The sequence below is a fragment of the Oryctolagus cuniculus genome, chromosome 8, assembly GCF_051225735.1.
Source record: "Oryctolagus cuniculus isolate XC-2025 breed Fujian yellow rabbit chromosome 8, ASM5122573v1, whole genome shotgun sequence".
Classification (NCBI taxonomy): domain Eukaryota; kingdom Metazoa; phylum Chordata; class Mammalia; order Lagomorpha; family Leporidae; genus Oryctolagus; species Oryctolagus cuniculus.
In genome coordinates this window covers 144,005,259-144,030,692 of record NC_142874.1, presented here as the reverse complement: position 1 = coordinate 144,030,692, position 25,434 = coordinate 144,005,259, and positions in this window count along the sequence as shown.

Below are 25,434 nucleotides of genomic sequence, written 5' to 3'. Positions count from 1 at the left end.
TCATCAGGATATATAGGACACTGTTCTTGACTTTCCTTTAGAAAGTGAAGCAAGGAAGCACTTCATGTTTCAGCTGTAACATGCAAAGTCTTAGCAGGCACCATTTCTCTGCAAACGCATACGTAAATCCACATGAAAACAGTCAGCTGAGTTTGCTTTTTGGCAAAGAATCAAAAGCAATTCACCAAAAAAATCCTAATCTTTTCAACAATGGTCTGAAACATCTGGATATCAACATGCCATAAAAAAAAAAAACACAAAAATATAAGGATTTCACTCAAATAAATTCAAAGTAGATCATAGACCTGAATGCCCACGTAGGAGACCCAGAAGAAGCTGCTGGCTCCTGGCTTTGGATCGGTACAGCTCCGGCTGTTGCAGCCAAGTGGGGAGTGAACCAAAGGATGAAAGACCTTTCTTTCTTTCTCTCTCTGCCTCTCCTTCTCTCCATGTAACTTTGACTTTCAAATAAATAAATAAATCTTTTTTAAAAAATAAAGGCAACTTCTATAAGAAAATATGGGAATAAATGTAGGTGGCCTTTGGTTTAGTAATAACTTTTCTTAGAACACTAAAGCATGATCAATGAAAGGAAACAATAAAATTAATAAGAAAATTGAAAAATATTATATTTAAGAGATGAAGAGCCTGCCATAGACTGTGAATAAACAATTAAAAGCACACATAAAATACAGGAGTCTAAAATAAACAAAGATGTCTTCAACAATAACACAAACAACTCATAAAAATGACCTTAAATTTGTGGACTCATCATAGAATATATACCGATTACAGATAACCATATGGAATGATGACCAACTTCATTTTATTAGGGAATTGTGAGTGACAGTAACGGCATATCACTGCACCATCTGTTAGAATGATTGAGATCAGCTGACAACACCTTCGATGGTGAGGGTGTGCAGCAGTGGGAGCTCCCCTCGACTGCTGGTGGAGATGTAAAGTGGCATGACCTCTTTGGAAGGGAGTTTGTTAGTTCTGCACAAAGTGAGCACAGCCTTTCCATTCAATCCAGCCGCAAAGCTACTACAGATCTATTCAATAGAATTGAAAGTGAATGTCCATATAAAACTTCCATGTAGGTGTTTACAGAAGTTTTATTCCCAATCATTAGAAAATAGACTATCCACGGAGTCCTTCATTCGTGATGGAAAAATTCTTGTACATTAAGAAAAACTTAGCTCTCTTCAGTAATGAAAATGAGCTATCAAGCCATGTAAGGATGTGTATGATGACATCTTCAATAACAATACTAATTAAGATAAGTCAATCTTAGAAGGCTATATTACTATATAATTCCAGTTATGTGGCATTATAAATAGACAAATCTGTAGAGTAATGAAAAGATCAGTACATCCCATGGATTGGAAGAGCAAGGATGAGGAGGAGAAGTCTTGGGGATTTGTTAAGGCAGTGAAAGTATTCTATGATAGTGCTACAACTACAGTGGGAGATAGATGACACACATTTGTCAATATACTTGTATATTTTCAGAAAATGTTAAGGTACACTATTTTGCAAGCAATCATTAGGTGGTAAGTGGATGCTAGAAAGGAGTATAGGTTTTGACAAGAGAGTGTAACTGTGCTGCAAATTAGGAAACAACCTTGCTGGAGAAGATGGCATTAAGTTGTTAATCTACACTGAATGTGGAAATGAGTGGAGTCTGTAAAACCAGAAGTAAAGAGAACCGAAGGTATTTATTATACTATATGAGATAAAGTTCATTCCTACATGGTTCCAGTAAAAAAAAAAAAATCTAACATTATTGCACATTGGTACAAGTATTAAATAATTAATCATATAGGAAAATAATAATTAATAAATGAAAGGAAAAATTGGGAATTATCATTTTAAACATTTATTTATTCATTTATTTGAAAGACAGAGAGACAGAAAAGGAAGGTAAGAGAGATCTTTTGTCCATTAGATCACTTTACAAATGGCTGCAACAGCTGGACTTGTGCCAAAATGAAGCCAGGAGCCAGAAACTCTATCCTGGTCTCCCACAGGGCAGCAGAGGCACAAGTATTTTGCTCATCTTTTTCTGTCTCCCCAGGCCCATTAGTAGGAAGCAGGATCATAAGTAGAGAAGTCAGGACTTGAACCAACACTGTGATGCGGATGACGGTGCAGCAGGCAGCTTCACCCGCTGCATCTCAACACGAGCACCTCATTTTCTCATTTTAAAGTGTTAACTTGCAGATAAAAAAAGAGGAGACTAAAACAATCATTCAATAAAGCATTAGCAGTGAAGACATTAGTTTGAACTCATATTTAGTTAATAAATGTACAGATGATTACATATAGAAATAGTTATAAATAAGTATACAAAGTTACTTCCAAATCTGTGCATGAATTTCAAAAGCTTGGGACCAAAATAAACTTATTTTTTAGTTTCATTTTTCACAATCCTTGTGAATGCCCTGCATGTTTCTTTTTCTGTAAAACAAGCACTAGCTTGGCTAAGTAATCAAGATCAACATTAACCATTATATGTCACGTTGATAATATGCACATTTGATATTATGAGATGAAAATGGCACTTCATTTCTATGACTTTCCAAATATTCATAAGTCATCTAGTTGTAAAGAAAATATCAGACAAATTTCAATTTATAGAACTTCACAAAGTACTGGGTCAGTATCTTCAAGGTCGTTAAAAACAATAAATGTCTAAGAAATGCCATAGACAAGAGAAACCTAACAATGCAGGTGTTGAAATATTACACCATGTTTGGATGGGGTCCTAGAACATCAGAAGTGCATTAGGCAAAAATTAAGTAAATCTTAATAAAATATGGACTTTAGTTACTAATAATGCCTAATTATCAGGTCATTAATGGAAATGAATCTATCATACTGATGTGAGACATCAGTAACAGTGGAAATTAGGTTGGGGGGTACATAGGAGCCCTCTGTACCTTTTGTAATTTTCTGTAAATATAAATATGTCCTAACATAAAAATTTACTTAAATAATCCCAAGTACTCTTTTTCTATCAGGAAGAAGACTGGTAAGCAGTAAACACTTTTCTAAAAAGTTCCTTCTATATTTGAAAATTATGTTGGACTGGGGCAAGATAATCTCTCTCTCTCTCTCTCTCTCTCTCTCTCTCTCTCACACACACACACACACACACGCACACACACAAAATCACATAATTATTTCAATAATTGTTGTGCTATTTAATTAACTAGGACACACATCATGGTATTTTTCCAAACAATTTGCAACCTGCAATGGCGTCACATTCTGTCAAAAATCTTTCTACCCAAATACCCCAAGTGCACACAGCCAGTTGATGGTTCAACTGTTATGATCATTCTCAGGAGCCTATACAGGTTCTAGGGTGCCAGCTGTGAGACATTCTGAAATAATCGCTCTTAATGATATCAAATGACATAAAAGACTTAACAGCCTTACTTCCCTCGAGTGGATTAAATTTCTCTCCAGCGGTGTTCCAGGAAAGACAAAACTTTAGAGAGACAACATGCCAGCAGCCATCTTGTGCTCACGGGGGAAAGTCCTGGAGCACCCAGGGTTGTATGCCTTGACATCCTTTCTTTCACACAGATGCCAGTGACAAGATCTCCAAGCCCCTTGATAGAAGAAAATAATAAACACTTTTGTGGTTAAGTGGCCTGAAGGGACTGAACGAAGCGCCTCATGTGTCTGTGTGCACCGTTGTCTCCAACAGAATGTCTACTGTGTAGTGCAGCTCCTCGACAAACTGCGGTCTATGGCCATGCTGTACTTCTCATGTTATCTATTGATCCATTAGGTGATTGCTTGGTTTGTTAACTTGATAAATGCCTAGCAGTTGGTGAATACTCAGTTCACACAGGATGAGTTTGATTTAAAACTTGTTCTGACTCCTCCCTAATCAAGTAGAAATGTTTACACCCACCTTTGTCTCCCCACATTGCTTTTTAGGGCAAAAACCATGATTAATTTCATGAGAATTGAATGTATTTGTTATCCGCCCATGGTAGACAATAAGTTCACAAAGGTGGAGTAATCACGCACTTATTCTTATATTTTCCTTATCTAAAATGAGCCACACAACAAACTCTGGAGTATTTATTGACTAAGCTAATGAAAGAATAAAATAAGGGGTGCACGTATCTATAACGTGCTTTTTTCCTTTTTGTGTCTATTCATTCATTTTCTGTTTTTTTTTTTAATTTTAAATTTATTTATTTGAAAGGCAGAGAGACACAGAAAAGGGTTTTCCAATCCTCTGGTTCACTCCCTAACTGTCCACAACAGCTGGAGCTTGGCCAAGTGGAAGCCAGAAGCTAGGAGCTCAATCCAGGTCTGCAATATGGTGACAGGGACCCAGACACTTGGGCCATCACCTACAGCCTCCCAGGGTGCACATTATCAGGAAGCCGGAATCCAGCAGATCCTGGACTCAAATCCAGGCACTCCCATAGGGGATACATGTGTTCCACACTACTTCTTAACTAGGCTAAGTGCCTAACCAGGATGTTTCCTCTTTGAGACCAGAGTGTCCACACTCTAAGCTGTCTCCCCACCTGGGACCCAGAAGTCAAGACCTCCAGCACTCCCTTGGACAAAGGTCCAGAAGTCCAAACCTCTAGGGTCTGCCTCCTCCCAGGAGACCCAGGAGCCAGCCTCTCCTACTCAGAGACTTGGTAAACTGGAGTAGGGCACTGGAACACCCTGGTTCAGTAATTCCTGATAAAGTATTTTCTACAAACTACTTTTAAAAGAAAGCAAAACAGCAAGTTGATTGCTATTTGAGTCTTCACACTAATTTTGCCTAACTTTTACACTGTATAAGACATGGGGTCAGCCCTGTGGCTTAGCAGGAAAAGCTGCCATCTGCTGCGCCTGCATCAATATGGGCACCAGTTGAAGACCTGGGTACTCCACTTCTGATCCAGCTTCCTGTGATGGCCTAAGAAAGCAGTGGAAGATGGCCCAGGTGCTTGTAGAGGGAGCTCTTGGCTCCTGGCTTCCGACTGGCCCAGCTGCAGCCTTTGCAGCCATTTGGGGAGTAAAACAGTGGATGGAAGATACCTATCTCTAGCTCTCTTTCTGGCTCGGCTTTCTCTCTCTCACTCTTGCTCTTGCTCTCACTCTCACTCTAGCTCAGTAACTCTGCCTTTCAAATAAATAAATGAGTATTTTTTAAAAAGAAGACATACACACACACACCCAAATAGACAAAGTGAGCTTACAGTAGGACTCACCTGTTCAGAAACAAGTTCAGTATCTGGGAAAGCGTGGTGTGCAACAGCCTATTTTCTTAGGTCCAAAACAGTTGTGTTTGCTTGCTTTTTATTTAGTATTGAAAGGAAGAGATCTTGTCAAACCTGATCTGTAGATACTCTCACGACACCTGTGATTCTGAGCAAGGCATTGACTTCAATAAGCTGCTATTAGAAAGGAATCTGGATGTCTCACATAATTCATTAAATGTGATGTTTTTACACACGTTAAGCCCTATCTGTACCAAGCTTCAGCAACAACAATTCCTAAATTAAGCAGAAATGAGCATATTTCTATAAATGTTGCATTTGTTTTAAATAATATAAGATTTTTAAACACACTGTTCAACAGAGGAATTTTGACATTTAGATTTTCTTAGGTGATTTGACCTTTTTGTCCAACACTTCATTAAATACTAAATATATATATATATATATATATACATTGTGTAAATTATACTTGTCACATGCTACCTGAATTTAAAAAAAATCTACAATCAATTCCGGTTAATAAACTTTGAAAATTTTAAATTTATTTTATATATGCTAACCATCAAAAGATGTCATTGTATTCTAACAATGTTATTTCTTTAACAAACACATTCTAAAATGTAAGTAATTCAGTCTACTTGTTAAGTGAAACAGGAATAAAATGAGATTTAACTAATACTGCTTTTCACACATCTTAAAATGACATTTTTTCATGGAGTTTTACATATTATTAAGCTATCTTCTTACCAGTAGCTGAAATGATTAACTCTGAGTGATACATACCTTTGGTTCAGCTAAGAAATCAAAATAATTTAATGATTTATGACAGATACTTTTAAGCAGCAATAATTTAATGCATAATTCACCAGATTTGACAAAAACATGAATTAGGCAAGAGCTACACCATCCTACTGTAATGTATTATTGATAATTATTTTATATTTTGTGATATGCATTAGAGCATATACTGCTGAAATATTAATAATGCCATCCGAGTGTTCTAGCAAATCTTCAGAAATTATCTGCAAGAGAAAAAGGCACTCCTGGACAGGAAGATTTGACTAAGCCCCCGTGGACCCACTGGCAAGGCTTCTGAGAGGATAATCCACAAATGGTTAGAAGAAATGCCAAGTGGGCATCACCAGGAAGGCTCATGCTTCCCTTCCAAGCAGTAACGGGAGTTCCTGGCTACCCACGTCCTCTCTAGCACTGAAGCGAGAATTACAATAAGCCATTTATTTCACAAACAATGCATTCATGATTCTGAATGTGAGGTTTGGACTTCAGGCCTAACCAAGCTTTGTTGACCGCCAGTTAAGAATAATTCCACAGGTACACTTGGCGCAGATGAATCAGTTCCATGTAGGAAGATCCAAAAAGCACCTTGAATTCAATAAAGACTGCAAATTTTCCTGAAACTTATGAACAAATAAGACTGCAACTGCTGGAAGACAATCCAGCTTCTTAAAGAGTAAGTTTAGAACTAGTAAAAACAACAGCTGCTAAAACTTCTCCACAATTTAATGATAAGTGATGAGTAGGAAAATCTTGTTATTAAAAAAGTGAAAAGTAGCATTCTGTCTAAAGTCCTATTTGCATAGAAATTTTAAAAATCTTCAGTCATGTAAGATTTTACCAGGGAACATTTGGGATAGATTTTTCTAGGTTACTATGACTTTGAAATAATTGGAGATTCACAATTTTAGTCAAATTGTTTTTTATGTGAATGACTTGGATTGACACCTATCTAAATGCAATCACATCTGCCCCATATCTACAGTCCAAATCATAGAAATGGGGCTCTTTCTTCCCATTGTACTCTTTACAGATACCACTCCCTGCATTCTAATGTGATCAGGTCCTGAAAGCAGGCATGGAGAACGCACACGGCACTGGTTTGCACTGTTGCCATCCTCGTGGCTCCTAAACACAGCAGGTGCTGATGCCTGCCTGGTGAAGGGGAACACAGGCTGCAACCCCCCAGGTTTATCTGAGCCCTTGCCCCACAGCATGGACTCTTTCGGGGTCTGGGTTCTACAGATATATGCACTAACTTCCTGAAAGTGTTAGTGGCCAAAAGATCTTAGAATAATTTATGCTGAAATGAAAACTCACAATTGTCACAATAGCTGCCAGAAATGGGGAAGATGCAAATATCTCACTCGCACAGAGAGATGGAATAAAACTAGACCCTTCTCTCTATACATTTAGGGTCCTAAATTAATATGTAAATGTCAAAGCAGTGCATCTGATAATCTTCATTTTAGAGAGAAGCAGAAAGAGAGAAGGGAGAGAGAAAAAGAGAAAATAACAACATTCTCAGAATATATATTCTAATGGGTTCAAAGACCCCATCATTGTACCATCCAAAATGATCTCCCATCTGGCAATTTCAAGGGAGGTGGAAGGCACCATAATAAAGATGGTTTACCAACCAAGAAAAGCTATGTTTGCCCACAGCACTGACACCATCAAACCTGCTTCATGCCTTCCCTCCCCCAGAATTCTGACCAGCACAGAGCCCACTCTGACCTCTGAATCTAGCAATCAAGAACCTACAACCGTGTTCAAAAGTATTCTTTGAATATTGACCATTGATTAGCAATATGTTCCCAACTGTACCTAATAATTCTGAAAACCCAAGGAATGAAATCAACGTCACGGGACTCCCAATACTATGCTTCGCCAAGTATTTTCTTAGGCTCTCAAGAAGCAATCAGATGAATGAATTTGAGTGTGGAGACCATATTCTCCTTCTTTTTGCCTACGTACTCATGACTGACAGAAGTTACAAGGCAGGGGCGACAAGGACATAGGCTTGACGTTTTCCAGAATGCCCTTGAGAAAGGCAAGTCTGGACACATTTCACAGACTGATTCTGAACATTGCTGATCATCTTTGTCTTTGAGAATCCTCAAGATGTTGTTTATCCAGTATTCAATGCGAAAATGGATGCCTACTCACAAGTAAAGCATTTTCTAAATCTAGTCGTGAGGAAGGGGAGGACAGAGTACTGCTCTCTGGCTCCAGTCCACATCATGGTACTTGACCATTGTTCCAATGATCAAAGCATCTATCCCGCAAAGGCTACAATTCACACAGACGTAGATAGGAAAGAAGTCTTCAAAATGCTTACTATAAGCCTCTCTAAATCCCTCTTAATTAATACCTGATTTTTATCATGACCAAAAATCATTGAAGTATAATAAAATAAAGATGATGAGGATTTTTGATGACTAAAGCTTTTAATTCTTGCTCTTGCCCTTGGCCTATAACAGGCTATGATTCTGTCTTCACAGCAAAAGTGAAGTCCATATATGTGAGTGAGCATTTGCCCTTAGTGGTCAAAGTCCTGGGTTTTTTCTCAGTCATTTTGGTGCCAGATTCAGTGAGTGTTTCCTCTTAATTTTCCTCTTAACCCAGGGCACTGACTTGAGTGGTGCACTAGATATCACTTATCTAGAGGGTAGGGATCCTAGATACTGTGGTGAGAGTTTAACGATAAGTAGGTAAGCTTGTAGGCTGCAACCCAGGGATTATGGTTGTTCCTAGTTTAGAGAAAAAGCTGAATGACCGCAAAATAACAGGCTTTAGAACAGGACCAGGCCGTTCAAATTCTTCCCCAGCAAGCTGATCTACACTAACGGATGCTTCCATGTCTCCATTTTCTTATGCAGAAAATGAGTAAGTTGAGCTAAAGAACATTACAGGAACTTGCAGATTTAATATGCAGTGATTTTAGAGACTGTCGAGGTGAATTTAGTCTAGGAAAATCTGGGACAAAATGCCAATTAGATTAAACATTTTCTCTTCTAGGGTAAACTTTTGGGTGCACTCCAGAAACATTACTAATTTGTATTTTACTCTCTTTAAATGTTGCTTCAGAGGAAAGGGACACCTCCTATCTTAGGAGATCACCTGATGAAATTATATTTCTTTGAGTGTACTCATACTCTGAAGCTTAGGGTGACAAACATCCTTCATTGTAATGGTTGATGTTAAATGAGCACTCACTGCCTCTTTCCATATCTCACGTTTTGGATTCCATAGGAAATTCTCTCTAGATTATTTAATAAAACTTTTAACTACCCCACATTTCCACTGATAAGGCTTTTTCCTTCCAGATTTCAAAAGCACAAGTCAATCAAATACGTCTTTCTTACAATCTTTTTAAAATTTATCTTCTACAAAGTTCCAATCCCATACAGATATGGCACTGATATTAAAGGCCACATCAAGGACAGGTTTACTAATCTAAGACACGTTAGCTATCTAATGTGGTAATGTCGGAGGGCCAGAGATATTTTTTAAAATGTGGTAGAAATTATATTTCTCTTGAAAACTTTTTAGAAGTCTACTGCAGCTTCCAAGGACTTGATATAAGACTGCTTAAAGAGTACCGGGAATGTATACGCATTTTATTAAAACAATGCAATAATTATTTAAAACACTGCATTTGACAGGCATGAATCTTACAAGACATAGTTTCTATACACACAAAGCTATTTTAAAAATTATATAAATATATTTACATTCTTTTTTATAAACAATCTTTTAGGGCCCAGCATTGTTGTACTGTGAATTAAGTCACACTAGCATCCTATATCAGAGTGCTAGTTTGAGGCCCAGCTGCTCTGCTGCTGATCCAGTTCCTGTCCTGCACCCACGCGGTAGGGGGTCCCTGTGGTAGGGGGTCCATGTGGTAGGGGGTCCCTGTGGTAGGGGGTCCCTGTCTCCTAGTGTCAGTACAGCCCTGCCCTGGTTACAGACATCTAGGGAGTGAACCAACGGATTCAATAGTCATATTCTCTCTTTCTCTCTCTCTCTCTCTCTATATATATTTTTTCTATCTCTGCTCCATCTCTCTCCCCCTCCCCCTCTCTCTGTATGTTACTCTGCTTTCCAAATAAATAAACCTTTACATTTTTTACATTATTTATTTGACAGAGAAATTGGGAGACAAATAGAGCGCTGATCCACAGGTTCACTTCTCAAATATCTGCAACAGCCATGGCTGCACCAGGCCAAAGCTGGAAGCTGGAAACTCAATCTAGGTCTTGCACTTGGATGGCAGGGACCCAAGATAGCAACGGACAACACAGGAATTTTTTTCCACACCAAAATCTACAACAAAGCTTGCTATTCTGATTTTACTTTCTTTTCTTTCTTTTCTTCTATTTTCTTTTTAAAAATATTGTATGTGTGACTTATGCCTTGTCATTTTTGTTTTGGTTCTGTGAATCCTATCAGAGTCCATGATGTCTCCAGTTCCATCCCAGACATCACAGCTCTGTCTCCAGACCATTCTGGAAATTTCTTTTGATTTATGGGTATTCTCTTATACTCTAGATATTATTTCTTGTTGGTATCAGATATTGTGGATACAGTCTCTCCATCTGTTACTTCTATCTCAAGGTTGTAGTTACGGCTTATTTTTTGACAAAAAGTCTTAATTTCGATGCATTTAACACCACAGATGCATGATTGAAGTTTTTTTTAAGGCTAAGAAATTCATCTTTACCAAAGAGTTATAAATATATCTTTTCTACATTTTCTTCTATTAGTTCAACAGTTTTACACTTAATGCAAATATAAAATTAATTTTAAACTTAATGTAGTAAGTAGATTACACTTAATGTAATCCATTGGGTTTACATTGAACGTGTATACTGTAGTGACTCTTAAAATTCACCTTAGAGAACTGGCTTTCCTATTGAGCTGCAAGGCCTTCACATTTGCTCAAGGATTTGATTTGTAAACTGAATTCTCACACATCCAAAGTCTCTCAGGATTTCTACTTCATTCCATCAGCTTATTTATCTATTTCCATAACTTATTCTATGTTATATTTTTGTTACAGTATAAATAATATAAACAGTATTATAGTTTAAATAATTACTAATGTGATTTTTACCTTCATTGACCTTATTTTAAAAGTAGTCTTTGATATTTATGTATTTAGGAGTTACACTGTAGAAATTTTAGGATCAGAGAGATAGTAGGATTATTTTCAACCTTCCTTAGAAAATTAATTGAATATATTTTCATTGCAATTTCAACAAGTTTATAGATTATTATGAATACAGTTGCTCTTACTTAGATTACTTCTAATATTTTTTAACAAAATTTTAATTTCTCCCCATGTCTGTCTAGTGCCTACACTATAATATTTTTCAGTTAATTTTTGTGGCTTTTGTAAGAAGTTATTTACTTTCTAATGTATTTTCTAGATATTATAATAGCCTTTAACAGATTAATCAAATTTTTAGAATTTTTACCTAATTCTTAGCTTTTCAATAGGTTACCTCAATATTTTGTTGATGTTATTCAATATCATTATTTCATTTCATGCCTATGCCTTTGCTAAGAACTTCTTGCTCTAGGTTGAAAATTCTCTAGTTGTTCTTATCTTGACCAGTTATTGGAAATTTCATAGAAATACTGAGTCTAAAATTTCTGTATTAGGTATTGTCAAAGGACAGGTGTTAAGCATTGGGTTAAGATATTGCTGGTTAAGACATCCACATCCCACATTGCAATACCAGAGTTTGATTCCTGGATTCAGTTTCTGACTCCAGCTCCCAATATTAGCTCCTTGTGGATATAAACCCTGAAAGGTTCAGTGAAGACTCAAGTAACTGAGCTTCTGCCACTCATGTGGGAGCTCTGTGTTGAGTTCCTGGCTCCTGCCTTTGATCCAAGCCCATTCCTGCCACTGTGGGCATTTGGAGAGGGAACCAGCTCTCTCTTTTTCTCGCTCGCTCACTCACTCTATCTCTCTCACTCACTTTCTTTCTCTTTCTTTTTTTTTTTTTTTTTTTTTTGACAGGCAGAGTGGACAGTGAGAGAGAGAGAGACAGAGAGAAAGGTCTTCCTTTTTGCCGTTGGTTCACCCTCCAATGGCCGCCGCGGCCGGCGCGCTGCGGCCGGCGCACCGCGCTGATCCGATGGCAGGAGCCAGGAGCCAGGTGCTTTTCCTGGTCTCCCATGGGGTGCAGGGCCCAAGCACCTGGGCCATCCTCCACTGCACTCCCTGGCCACAGCAGAGGGCTGGCCTGGAAGAGGGGCAACCGGGACAGAATCCTGCGCCCCGACCGGGACTAGAACCCGGTGTGCCGGCGCCGCTAGGCGGAGGATTAGCCTAGTGAGCCGCGGCGCCGGCCGACTTTCTTTCTCTTTCACTCTCTTCCTCTGACCCCACCTTTGCTTATCTGTAAATAAATTTAAAAAGAACCACAGACTCTTGGCTGAATATTTTAGCTACCCATATAATACTAGAGAAACTGTCTTCAATTTTGTCTCTGAGAATGAATTTCTGAAACTAGATTTCCAGAATCTTAATTTCTGAGAATTTATTTTATATCTCTAAAATGCTCCTCTTTATTTTAAAATTTTAATAATTAGATACTAGATTGTATGGAACATTGTTTCAACATGTAACAAGAGAGCTGTGCCATTATTTATATCATGAATGTGATAAATTACATTGTAGTATCCTTTGATACATAATTATAATTAACTGTTTGAGGTGCCTATTTGTAATCCTGATATCTTACATTTTTTTTTTTTTGACATGCAGAGTGGACAGTGAGAGAGAGAGACAGAGAGAAAGGTCTTCCTTTGCCATTGGTTCACCCTCCAATGGCCACCGCGGCTGGCATGCTGCGGCTGGCGCACCGCACTGATCCGATGGCAGGAGCCAGGTGCTTCTCCTGGTCTCCCATGGGGTGCAGGGCCCAAGCACTTGGGCCATCCTCCACTGCCTTCCCGGGCCACAGCAGAGAGCTGGCCACATTTTAAGTAATAAATTTTGTCCATGATAAATGTACTGTTGTCATAGGTTATTCTTTCCTTTTGTTTTCTTGAGCACTCTAATTCCATGAGAAGGAAGAATAAAAGAAAATTACATGAGGATCTTGACAAACTTTGATGTGTTTACTAATTCCTGAACTCTTCTCTCCAAATCTCCTTTTCTCTCCATGATGAACTCTTCTAATTTCCCACATTATGTAGTTTTCTCACTGGACCAAAAATGAGCCCCTTGGCAGAGTAGCAGCCCGCTCTCAAATGCTTTGGGAGAGAATGTTGTAATATCACTTTCTAAGTCTGTGCTAACTTCATGCGTATTTATCTCTTCACTCCAATCCAAAGACAGCTCAGAGGAATAATAATTGTTTGCCAAAAGGCAATTGGAAAATTGTGACTTCTAAATTGGCTATTTCTATGCAAAGTGTTTTGGCCTTTTTAGGAGGTGCTGAATTAGGACTTTCTAATTAACTTCAATTTGCAAATCATAGTTGACTCTAATTTGCAAATCCTATGTATTAATGTGAGTCAAGAATAGTTAATATTAAGCATGGCCTAATCAGGCTACAAAAATACAGACAACTCATCAGCCCAGTTCCTATTAATACAAAGAGCACACTGCACACAGGGTGGTCTCTGGGCAGAACACTGTGGGGTGCACTCAATCATCCTGGGAGAATCTATCCCCAATCCCCTCTGAATGTATCACTCTTGAGAAGCCAACTTGCTTTGAGCCTGATAAACATCCTGTCCATTAGGTCTCCTTAGAGTGGCAGTGATGTCCTGTGACAATTTTTGCAGTATTTTAGCTCAAGTCTCTTATGAGAAGAAGCAGTAACATGCTCATTTTTATCTTCAAAATGCCATTTCTATCATGAAAATGCCTATTTTCATCGAATGCATCTTATACATTTAAATAGCAAGATTTTCTAGGGTAACAGGTGGGATTAATTGTCATTCACTTATGACTCATTTATTGAATGCTGGATATCTGGTCATTTCAGTGCTGGGAATTGGAAAACACGTAACTTTTGAAATGCCATTCTTTCATAAAAAATGTTTATCACCTCTGCTCAACAGTAACGTCCTTGACTACTGAGGTTCTATTTTATTCTTTACTTCACTCTTTTGATGTAGCCAAGGTCTGGGAATGTTCTTGCGTAAGGTGAGAAGACCAGGAATGAAACACTGTGGGGAGTGAGAGGAGAAACTTCAATGAGAACTCTGGTTACACGGAGCAGGGAATCAGTGGGGAAAAGGTACTCAGTGTAATGAGTAAAGCCTGAAGCCACAGGTATGAGAAAGAAAAGCTAAAAGACACACTTTAATTAGATTTCCATTTTTTCCTAAATGATTACAGTTCCTTCATTCTGAACTCTCATAATGTACAGCCTGAGTAGACTTCTGGGGACCTACACCATCAGCTTCATCACATCATTTAGTGTGATCATGCTGAATTTTGGGAAGCCATTGAATGTTCAGTATTTAACATCCATTGGGTTTTCTTTTCCTTCCTTCCTTCCTTCCTTCCTTCCTTCCTTCCTTCCTTCCTTCCTTCCTTCCTTCCTTCCTTTCTTTTTGACAGGCAGAATGGACAGTGAGAGAGAGAGAGACAGAGAGAAAGGTCTTCCTTTGCCATTGGTTCATCCTCCAATGGCCGCCGTGGCTGGCGCACCGCGCTGATCCGAAGGCAGGAGCCAGGTGCTTCTCCTGGTCTCCCATGTGGGTGCAGGGCCCAAGTACTTGGGCCATCCTCCACTGCACTCCCTGGCCACAGCAGAGAGCTGGCCTGGAAGAGGGGCAACCAGGAAAGAATCCAGCGCCCCGACCAGGACTAGAACCCGGTGTGCCGGCGCCTCAGGCGGAGGATTAGCCTATTGAGCTGCGGCGCTGGCCCATTGGGTTTTCAATTGACTACTATCTCATCAATACGTAAATATAAATACATTATAAATAAATGTTAATACTTTCAAGGGCTGATCTCCTTGTCCCTGGGGACTGCCAGGCCTTAGCCATGCAGCATGCCTCTGCCTCTGAAGAGCACCTCTCGGATCTCTGGCACCAGGCATGATGGCACCTGAGAGAAACACACAGACCAAACCAAGCATGTATTAAGCTCTGCCTAGCTACCCTAGGTATATTTACCTTCTTGGCCAGTTTTCTCTGGTCTCAGCCCCTTTTACACATGTTCTCACTAAACGAGACACTGAAGATTCGACAGTATTTTGGGTTATCTGAGCGTTTTATTTACAAAAACTCAATCTAAGGTTGCAATGGATTCTGACAGCTATGGCAAAAGCATGTGCTCCTCTTGTCATGAAGTTTGATGACCAAGAATATCTTGTCCAAAACTCATAAGGTTGGCTTTTATAAAACAAAACAGGGGTGGGCACTGTAGTGTAATGGATTAAGCCTCCATAGGCAACTCAGCAAGCCCTGTGAGCACTGTTTCATGTCTTGGCTGCTCCACTTCTGATCCATCTCTCTGCTAATGCACCTGGGAAAGCAGAGAAAAATGGCCCAAGTGCTTGGGCCTCTGCCACCCACAGGGGAGACCCAAAAGAAGCCCCTTACTCCTGGTTCCTGGCTTTTGACTGGCCCAACCCTGGGCCATTGGGGTCATCTGGAGAGTGAACCAGCAGATGGAAACTCTCTCTTTTTTTCTCTCTGTAACTACCTTTCAAATAAATAAATAAATCTAAACAAATAAATAAAAAAATTTATTTGTCTTTGTTGAATGATTTCTCAACTTCAATTTCTTTTTTATTTTAAAGATTTATTTATTTATTTGAAAGTCAGAGTTACACAGTGAGAGAAGGAGAGGCAAAGAGAGAGAGAAAGAGAGGTCTTCCAACTGCTGATTCACTCCCCAGTTGGCCACAATGGCCATAGCTGTGTCGATCTGAAGCCAGGAGCCAGGAGTTTCTTCCGGGTCTCCCATGCGGGTGCAGGGGCCCAAGAACTTGGGCCATTTTCTACTGCTTCTCTAGGCCATAGCAGAGAGCTGGATTGGAAGTGGAATAGCTGGGACTTGAACTGGTGCCCAAATGGGATGCCAGCACCGCAGCCAGTGGCTTTTCCAGCTATGCCACAGTACTGGCCCCTCAACTTCAATTTCAATCAGTGTATTAACTAACAGATACTGATAGTGGAATATTGATAACTATCATCCTTAAATTCCAGTAATCACAACATAACGAAGAGTAGACATAGCACTGCATGTTGCCAGTAAAGAACACTTTTTCTAGGCTGATCCTACCAATTAATTATCTGGCTATTTTAAGTAGGGCAACTAAGACCTTTTAAAAAATCTATTTAAACATGCCATGTTCTGCCCAAGTAGTGCAATGTCTTTAACGTTAAGGAAGAGACAAAAAGAATTAATCATCACGTTATTTAATATTTTTCTGAAGATTTTAAATGAGTAATCTAGACATGAAAAATTTAGATATAAATATAGAGACACAATTGTAATTCATTTCAATTTATATGACTATACTCCTTATTTTATGGGCTGGATTTTGAATCTCTCCCCTAAAAAAGGTGTGTTCAGATCCTAACTCCCAGTATATCAGAAGTGATCTCTGGAAACAGGGTGGCTGTGATCTGATTGGTCACAGTGAAGACACAGGGAAGTGTGGGCTCCCATGCCATTGGGGCTGGTGTCCTTGTAAGAAGCTGGTACGTACAGCCAGAGACACACAGGGAGAACGCCATGCCACAACTGAGGCAGAGACTTGCAGGGTCTGTGGGTGAACTCCCAGGAGCTCAAGGAGGGCAAGGACAGAACTCAGTGCGGGTGTTGGAGGAAGCCTGGTCCTGCCAGCACCTGGGTTTCAGCGTTGCCGCTTCAACTGTGAGGCAATGAAAAGACACCCAGTTTGTTGTGGTTCCTTACAGCAGGCCTAGGGAACTAAAGCATTCTTACAATCCAGGAAACCCACTTCTCACACTAATATGTGATAGCATTTTGACTGCAGTCCTCTTCCTCTCTGACCACTATTCTCAAAGAATAGCTGCACTGTGTGGTGCATTCTACTGTGTGTGTTCAATCAGCTAATCCTCATATTAACCCAACGTAACACCTCAATTTGTAGGTAAAGACAATGGTGGATGGCTTAAAATTTCTCAAGTTAGCATAGCTAGTAAGCGACAAAATTTAAAACTGAGCCTTTTGAATAAATATATATATAATTAGATTATACTTCAGCTTATAAGGTTTTATACTAAATTTGCCAGATTTAATTAAATGATAAAATCAATATTCTTATAATACAATAGCATCATTTTCAGAAAATAATAAAATGAACATCATATTCAAACAGAAAACTAAAATATATGAAAATCAAAGTCCAAGAGGTACCAAGAGCTATGTACAAAAATTATGAAACTTTATTGAGAGAAAAGAATAATCTGGATAATTGGAGTGGTAGACCATTTTCCTCGCCAATTAGCAATTTCATGAACAGATGCTTTGAATCTTTTCTAGGAAGAAAACAATTTAAAATTAGCTGAGATAATTTTCAACACAAAGGTTAATTATTACAATCTGCATTGTACTGATGCAAAATTACTAAATCTTACAAATATCTAATAATATTGCAACAGTTTTGTGCTCTTATACAGATAAATAAGTGTGTCAATGGGCCCCAAAAGAAAGACACAGATCTAGATGTGTTTGAAAGCTCACTGACTGTAATAGTGGGTGTTTCAATTCCTGGAGAGACGATGAGGTGCCTAGACTCTGGCTGAGAACGCAAATCACAAACCCCAGAGGGACAAAACACAAAGATAGAAAAAAGGAAATCTCAGCATTTCAGAAAAATACATGAAATACAGCTATAATCTACAACTTTATTTATTTATTTATTTACTTGAGAGGCAAAGCCACAGATGGAGACAAAAAGAGAAAGCTCCTGCCTGCTGGTTCGTACATCAAATGCCCACAACAGCCCCTGGCTATGGCTGAAGCCAGGAGTGAGAAACTCAGTATTTGTCTCCCTTCTAGGTGGCAGGAACCCAGTTACGTGAGCCATCACCACCTGCCTCCAGAATTCACAGTAGCAGGAAACTGGAGTCAGGGGCAGAGCCAGGCACTCTGATACGGGAGTCGGGATTCCTAACCAGCACCTTAACCACTGGCCCTATAATCTACATTTGTGAAGCCTTTATAACTATGAAACTCAGGTTAAGAAGTAAACATTGGTGTGGGCGTTTGGCACAGCAATTGGAATAGCTTAGGATGGCACAATCCATGTCAGAATACCTGGATTGAGTCCCCACACTGTTTTTTTTTTGTTTGTTTGTTTGTTTTTTAAGGTTTATTTGTTTTTTTTTTTGAGAGTTAGAATTACAGACAGAGAGAGGGATAGACACACAGAGATCTTCCATCTGCTGGTTCACTCCTCAAATGGCTGCAATGACTGCGGCTGGGCCAGGCCCAAGGCAGGAGCCAGGAGCTTCTTCTGGGTCTCCCACGTGGGTGCAGGGGCGGAAGCAGTTGCACCATCTTCCACTGCCCTCCCAGGCCATCAGCAGGAGCTGGATGGGAGGAGGAGCAGCCAGGACATGAACCTGTGCCCATACGGGATGCTGGTGCATCAGGCAAAGGCTTAACCTTCTGTGCCATAGCGTCAGCACCCCTAAGTGCTTTTGATTCTGGCTTCCTGTTAATGTGCACGCTGAGAGGCAACGGATGAGGGCTGAAGTACTTAGGTCCCTGGAACCCTCATGGGGGATCCCAATGGAGTTCCAGGTTCCTGGCTTTGGTCTGGCCAGCCCCAGCTGTTGCAGTCATTTAGGGAATGAACCAAGGGATAAAAAAGGTGTGTGTGTGTGTGTGTGTGTGTGTGTGTAGGTCACTCTTTTTCAGGGGCATAGCTATATAAAGTGGCCACCTGCAACTCTGGCATCCCATATGGCCCCGATTCTGTCCTGGTCTCTGCTTCTGATCCAGTTCCCTGCTGATGGCCTGGGAAAAGCACTGAAAGATGGTCAAAGTGCCTGGACTCCTATCACCTACATGGGATACCCAAAGAAAGCTCCTGGATCCTGGCCTGGGCCTGGCCCAGCACTGGCTGTTGTAGCCATCTGGTGAGTAAGCCAGCAGATGGAAGATCTCTCTCTCTCTCTCTCTCTCTCTGTCTCTGTCTCTGTCTCTGTCTCTGTCTCTCCTTCTCTGTAACTCTGCCTTTCAAAATAGATAAATAAATCTTTTTAAAAAGAAAAATAAGTGCTTTTTTAAGTTTTATTTAAGGTATATAAACTTCATGCATTTCATATATACAAATTTAGGAACATAGTGATTCTTCCCACCCTACCCTCCCTCCTGCCCACACTCCCATCATTCTTTCTCCTCCATCTCCTATTCTCATTTTATTTTTTTACAAATATCTGTTTTCAATTAACTTTACACTCATAAGATTAACCCTCACTATAAAGAGTTCAATAAACGGTATGAAAACCTCAACAGTCAAGACAGGGACTATTCAAACTCATCTCAGAGTGTCAATTTCACCCCTATAGATTACATTTTAGGTACTCTTAGTTAACACAGATCAGAGAGAACATATGGCATTTGTCTTTTTGGGAGTGGCTTATTTCACTAAGTACAACGGTTTCCAGTTGCATCCATTTTGTTTCAAACAATAGGGTTTCATTTTTTAAAACTGCTATGTAGTATCCCATAGTGTATACATAGCATAACTTCTTTCCCCAATTCTCAGTTGATGGATATCCGGGTTGATTCCATGTCTTGGCTATTGTGGATTGAGCTGCAATAAGCACGGGGGTACAAATCACTCTTCCATATGCTGATTTCATTTCCCTTGGGTAAATTCCCCAGAGTGGGATGGCTGGGTCATATGGTAGGTCTATATTCAAATTTTGAGGTATCTCTACTGTCTTCCACACAAAGAATGAATATCAGGTGTATTTTTATGTCACACTGATAACTATATGTATTTATTTTCTCACTCTATTAAAGAACATTAAAAAAAGAAAATTAGCTTGGCACAATTTAATCTTATAGAGCTTCTCATATGTTATAGTAATGATAATCTGTATGACTTTTTCATGTTTATGGACAACATGCTAAATAGTAGATTAACAGTTTTACAACTGTAAACTATTTTTAAAAATGGTATGTACTAACGATGAGAACATTTTAGCTTCAGAGTATTCTAATAAGAAACTAGAGACATTTCCAAAACATGACTCAAAGAAAGCAATTGATAAAGGCCAAATGAAGGCTTTCATGTGTACTCAGAAAAGAAGCATTCCAGTTGCTGAGATCAGGAGCCTTGAGCGATGAACCCAAGAGCTATTCCCAAGGGACAGCACCCAAGTTCGATTCACGAAGATCTTCTAGCCTTGCTGGTCTTTGTCTAAATCAATTCAGAGTCAAATAGAGTCCCTAAAGGAATCTTTGTGGTAATGTCTTCTTCCTAAAGTCCATAGCAGGCTTGAGGCAGAGGGAAACAAGTGGAAACCAATTATGTCAGTTCTAGGACCTTTGTGGAATTTGGATCAGGGTTCATGGAAGCTATCGTGGAGAAACCAGGTAGAGAGCTTCTCACTCAACAACAATTACTCAGCAGGCCTTGTATCGGGAGCTGCAAAGCACTCTTCATCCTTCCCCACCAATGCTAACTTATATCCGGGAGCTGCAAAGCACTCTTCATCCTTCCTCACCAATGCTAACTTAGGGCCCCTCCTTAACTCCTCCCACAAAATGATCCACAAGTAGACCCGTTTCACCAGGGTCCCTTCTGAGAACAAACGCTTTGCTCGCCCTTTTTATGGTATCCTTGGTCACATACTGCATCCCAGTTCTATTATTTCTGCATTCTCTCTGTCAATTGAAATAAGAGTTATTGGAGGACAGAGGAACAGGACATATATTTATGTTATGTGGCTTGAGAATCATAAGGGGAACATACTAAATCTAAGTGAGATTTTCAGAAAAAGAGTCAAATAGAACAAAAAGATTCATGAGTCCAGTGACTGCCCAACTGAATGCTGCATTTGTGTCAGGATAGTCTTTCCTGGACTTATTAGGCAGATACAGACAGAGAAACTGAAAAGTCCATTGTCCTACAAGAGGAGAGCAGTGATTACCTGATTTTCTCTTCAGACGGTGACCCTGGCAGAAGCATCCTGGGGGCCCCTCGAGCTGGTCTTGTGGGCTCCGATGTCAAATCCATTCAGCTCAGGACCCAGGAGGAAACAGGTGATTTTTAAATGAGTAATTTAGAATCTATTTAAATCCTACCAATTTCCACAGTGAAGAAAACAAGAGAAAGTGATGCTAATGGGCAGATACGGCTTGGGTTGAGTCCCACAAGTAAAGACACAAAGCCTTGAGTGGAGCCGGGATGGATTTCCAGGCTCAGGTGCTCTGTTGTAATTAACACAAGTGGGCAGAATAGAAGGCACAAGATGACCTGGAAACATGCGTGAGTGCCTCTTGGAGACTGCCTGAAACGCAGATTCTAATGACTGTCAGGAACATCTTGCATTGTGAGAGGGCTCACCAAGATACTGACACCGAATGCGAGACTTAAGGAAAACGTGGTGAAGGCAGTGTTGGAGAAGTGAATGTTGAGAAACCACTGTGGATAATGTTTTCCCCTTCACTGTCATCCTGGGCCTGGCTCTTCACTCTAATCTGACAATCATCACCTCACAAGCTGCATTAAGTAAATGGTGGTGTACAGTCTACGGATGCATTCTTATCTGTTAGCTATGAGATGTCCATGGTGACGCCCCTCTTCTAAGGTGTCTCATCATTCCTACCAGGGAGGTAAGCACCCCTCATGTCTAACCTGCTTTGCAGCCCTTGCTTCCCCTGCTAGTTAGCTTACTGCTTTGGGTAATGAAAAGAATCCCATCTTAATCAAAGATCCAGAATCCCTGCCTGCAGCTGCTGACCCCTTTGCTAGAACAAAGAACTTCCTAGCAGGAGAGGCTGTTAGCAAAATGATTTAATGACAAAGGTTGGGGAATCAGCTCTGCTGCAAACCTTGTAGTCTAGGATAAATCACTTCCCCACACAACTTGGCACCAGATGACTTTGGAAAAGCAGAGGCCATGCAGCTCCAGCATCTAAAGTTAACCCACACGAAAAACTGTCGATGGTACAAAGGCAAACCCCAGACAGCCTCTGAGTTCGTCCCTGCAATCTTCCACAAGCAAAGTAAAAGAAAATGGAAGTCAAGCCACACTTGTTGTAATCGCCTTACATAGGATCCTTCCAGACAATTCACTCTCTCATCCACAGAGGTTATCTGGTCTCCCACAGAGCAGCCCAGTTCCTCAGTCTCTGTAGGCTCCGTGAGATTCTCCAAGAGATGGGAAATCTTAAACTGCCTGAAGAAGCAGCCGGCTCCATCAGAGACGAAAACCAAGGACATTCAACGTTTCTGTAATTTCAGAACTCAAATTTTCTCCATCTTGGGAAAATTCAAAGTTAGGTATTCACTCACCCTGTGATTAATAAGCTGACTTTGAGGAATTAAAGGTGAATGTCCTGGAGTGAGCTACTCCCCAGAATGAGGAGGAGGAGGCCAGAACACCAAGTTCTTCATCAGCCCACATTCCAAAGTACAGTGCGGAAGCTCACAGGGACGGTCTGCACAGCTGTGAAGAGGCCCTCACTGCTTCCAACTCCATGAGACAAGAGGGTGTTTTCTTGCCACAAGTTTTGTTCCTTTTTTTTTTTTTTTTGACAGGCAGAGTTAGACAGTGAGAGAGAGAGAGAGAGAGAGAGAGAGAGAGAAAGGTCTTGCTTTTTCCATTGGTTCACCCCCAAATGGCTGCCACGGCCAGCATGCTGCGCCAATCTGAAGCCAGGAGCCAGGTGCTTCTCCTGGTCTCCCATGGGGTGCAGGGCCCAAGCACTTGGGCCATCCTCCACTGCACTCCCTGGCCACAGCAGAGAGCTGGCCTGGAAGAGGAGCAACCGGGACAGAATCTGGCACCCCAACCAGGACTAGAACCCAGAGTGCCGGCGCTGCAGGTGGAGGATTAGTCTAGTGAGCCATGGCGCCGGCCCTTTTTTGAAAAGTACACAAACTGAGACTTCAGGAAAATCTACTACTTTTCTAGATACTGGGGTACCTCTGGCTCAAACCCTTCTCTGCTCTCCCCACCTGAGAGGTGAGTCTGACCCCAGGCACTTCACTTATACTATCAGGACACTCATACCACCTGAAGACCCTGGAAATGAGGGGAAAAAAGGTATCCTGAAATCTTCTCCACAGAAAAGCAATTTCTAATTTACCGTGCCAATATTTGTAGATGAGAGCTATAGGAGTCATCCAAGATGATACATCTAGTAAGTGACAGTCAGGCTGTGAATCTTTTCTTTCAATCATGTCAGAGTATATATCTCAAAGCTATAAATAGTTTTGAAAAGCTGCTGCCTGAAGTGCCGGGATCTCATATGGGCACCGGTTTGAGTCCTGGCCACTCTACTTCCGATTCAGCTCTCTGCTATGGCCTGGAAAAGCAGTGGAAGATGGCCCAAGTCCTTGAGCCCCTGCCCCCATGTATGAGACCCAGAAGAAGCTCCTGGCTCCTGGCTTCAGATCGGCACAGCTCTGGCAATTGTGGCCAGTTGGGGAGTGAACCAGCAGATGGAAGACTGCTTGTTCTCTGTCTCCCTCTCTGCCTCTCCTTCTCTCTGTGTGTAACTCTGACTTTCAAATAAATAAATAAATATTTAAAATAAATAAATAAATAAATGGCTTTTGTTTAATTGGTTTGTATTTTTTGTGTCCCCAACCCTGGTATCTTACAAAAATTTTAAGTATTTGCCAAATGTTCACTATTTATTATTTTTCAAAGATTTTTTTTACTTATTTGAAAGCCATAGTGACAGAGAAGAGAGAGAGAGAATATTGTATCCATTGGTTAACCCCTCAAAAGGCTGCCAGGGCTGGAATCCAGAAACTAAGAGCTTCTTCTAGGTGTCCTACATGGGTGCAGGGGCCCAAAGACTTGGGTTATCTTCTGCTGCTTTCTCAGGTGCATTAGCAGGGAGCTGGATCGGAGTGAGGCAGCCGGGTCTCCAACTGGAGCCCATATGGGATGCTTCCATCACAGCTGGCAGATTAACCTGCTATGCCACAATGCCAGCCCCAGGTTGCTTATTAAGAACAGAAAAGTATATGAGAAAATAAGATGGTTAACCCAACTGCCAAATAATCAATTTCAGGTCTAACTTATGCTTCTATTCTTCTACCTTTAATCAGTTTATATTTACTATAAACTATTTATAAGTTTCTCAGAAAGAGTGGTCTCTCAACCAGAAAATGCCTCTCTTCTGTACTGCTGTAGTATATTCTGTCTGATTATCTGCCTCATTCCTCTGAATTCCTTGGCCTTGCAATAAAACCCTCATTGTAAAACATACAATTGATTATGCCATCCTTTTGTGGGAGCCATCCACCGCATTACCATTGCCTGCAGCCTACGATCTAAACCCCTTGGCTAGGAGTACAAGGTCTGTGGCTGCCTGTTCCCATCTACTGTTCAGCCTCATCCCTCACAAATCCTTTTTTTGCACAAAACTGCATCAAATGTTGTGTGCTTCTCTGAACTCAACAGGCCACGTAAGCAATCTCTACATCTATATGGTATAGAAATCCCCATTCCTGGGCTTTCCCTGCCTGTAGGAATTTTGTTTTTCTTTACGGTCCGACTCAATGCTAAGTATTTTGCAATTTTTTTCTTTTCTATAGACGGAGCTACTTTTCATACAGTTTTTGATCTATTTACTTCCTAATAGCATCTATTTTTCTCCCGTTACTGAATTACGGGTTAATGCTCAGTTAAAGAAACTGAGTATTCTGTGTCCGTGTGTCTGTGTGTACACATGCATGTGTCTCCCAGGTTCTCATAGCACCAGCTTCAAGATAGGCATTGGTAAAAGTTCATCGGATCACATTGCTGAAATGTGACACATTTTATAAAATTCCTCCCCATTTCACTCAGCAGTCACTTCACCAGCCCAAAGCGTCCTCTTAAGTTATATCTTCATCAAGGGCTATGACATTACTCACAGCCTGTCCAGACACAATATATACGTGTTAAAGTTGTGACAACCAGAAATGCACACAACTTTTACAATCACATACAGCAGAAGGATAATCTTTACATTTTATTTCTGTTGCAAATCACTGTTCAGAAAGAATTAATGAAAACAAAACAAAACTACAATGAATAATGTTTAAAAAAGAAGAAAGAGATTTGCAACAACATTTTCCTTTAAAAAGCAGTCTGGGCTGGAGCATCTGCCATGACAGTTAAGATGCTATTTGGGACATCAGCATTCTGTTTGAGCCCTGCCGTTCTCCCAGCTCCGAATCCCAGC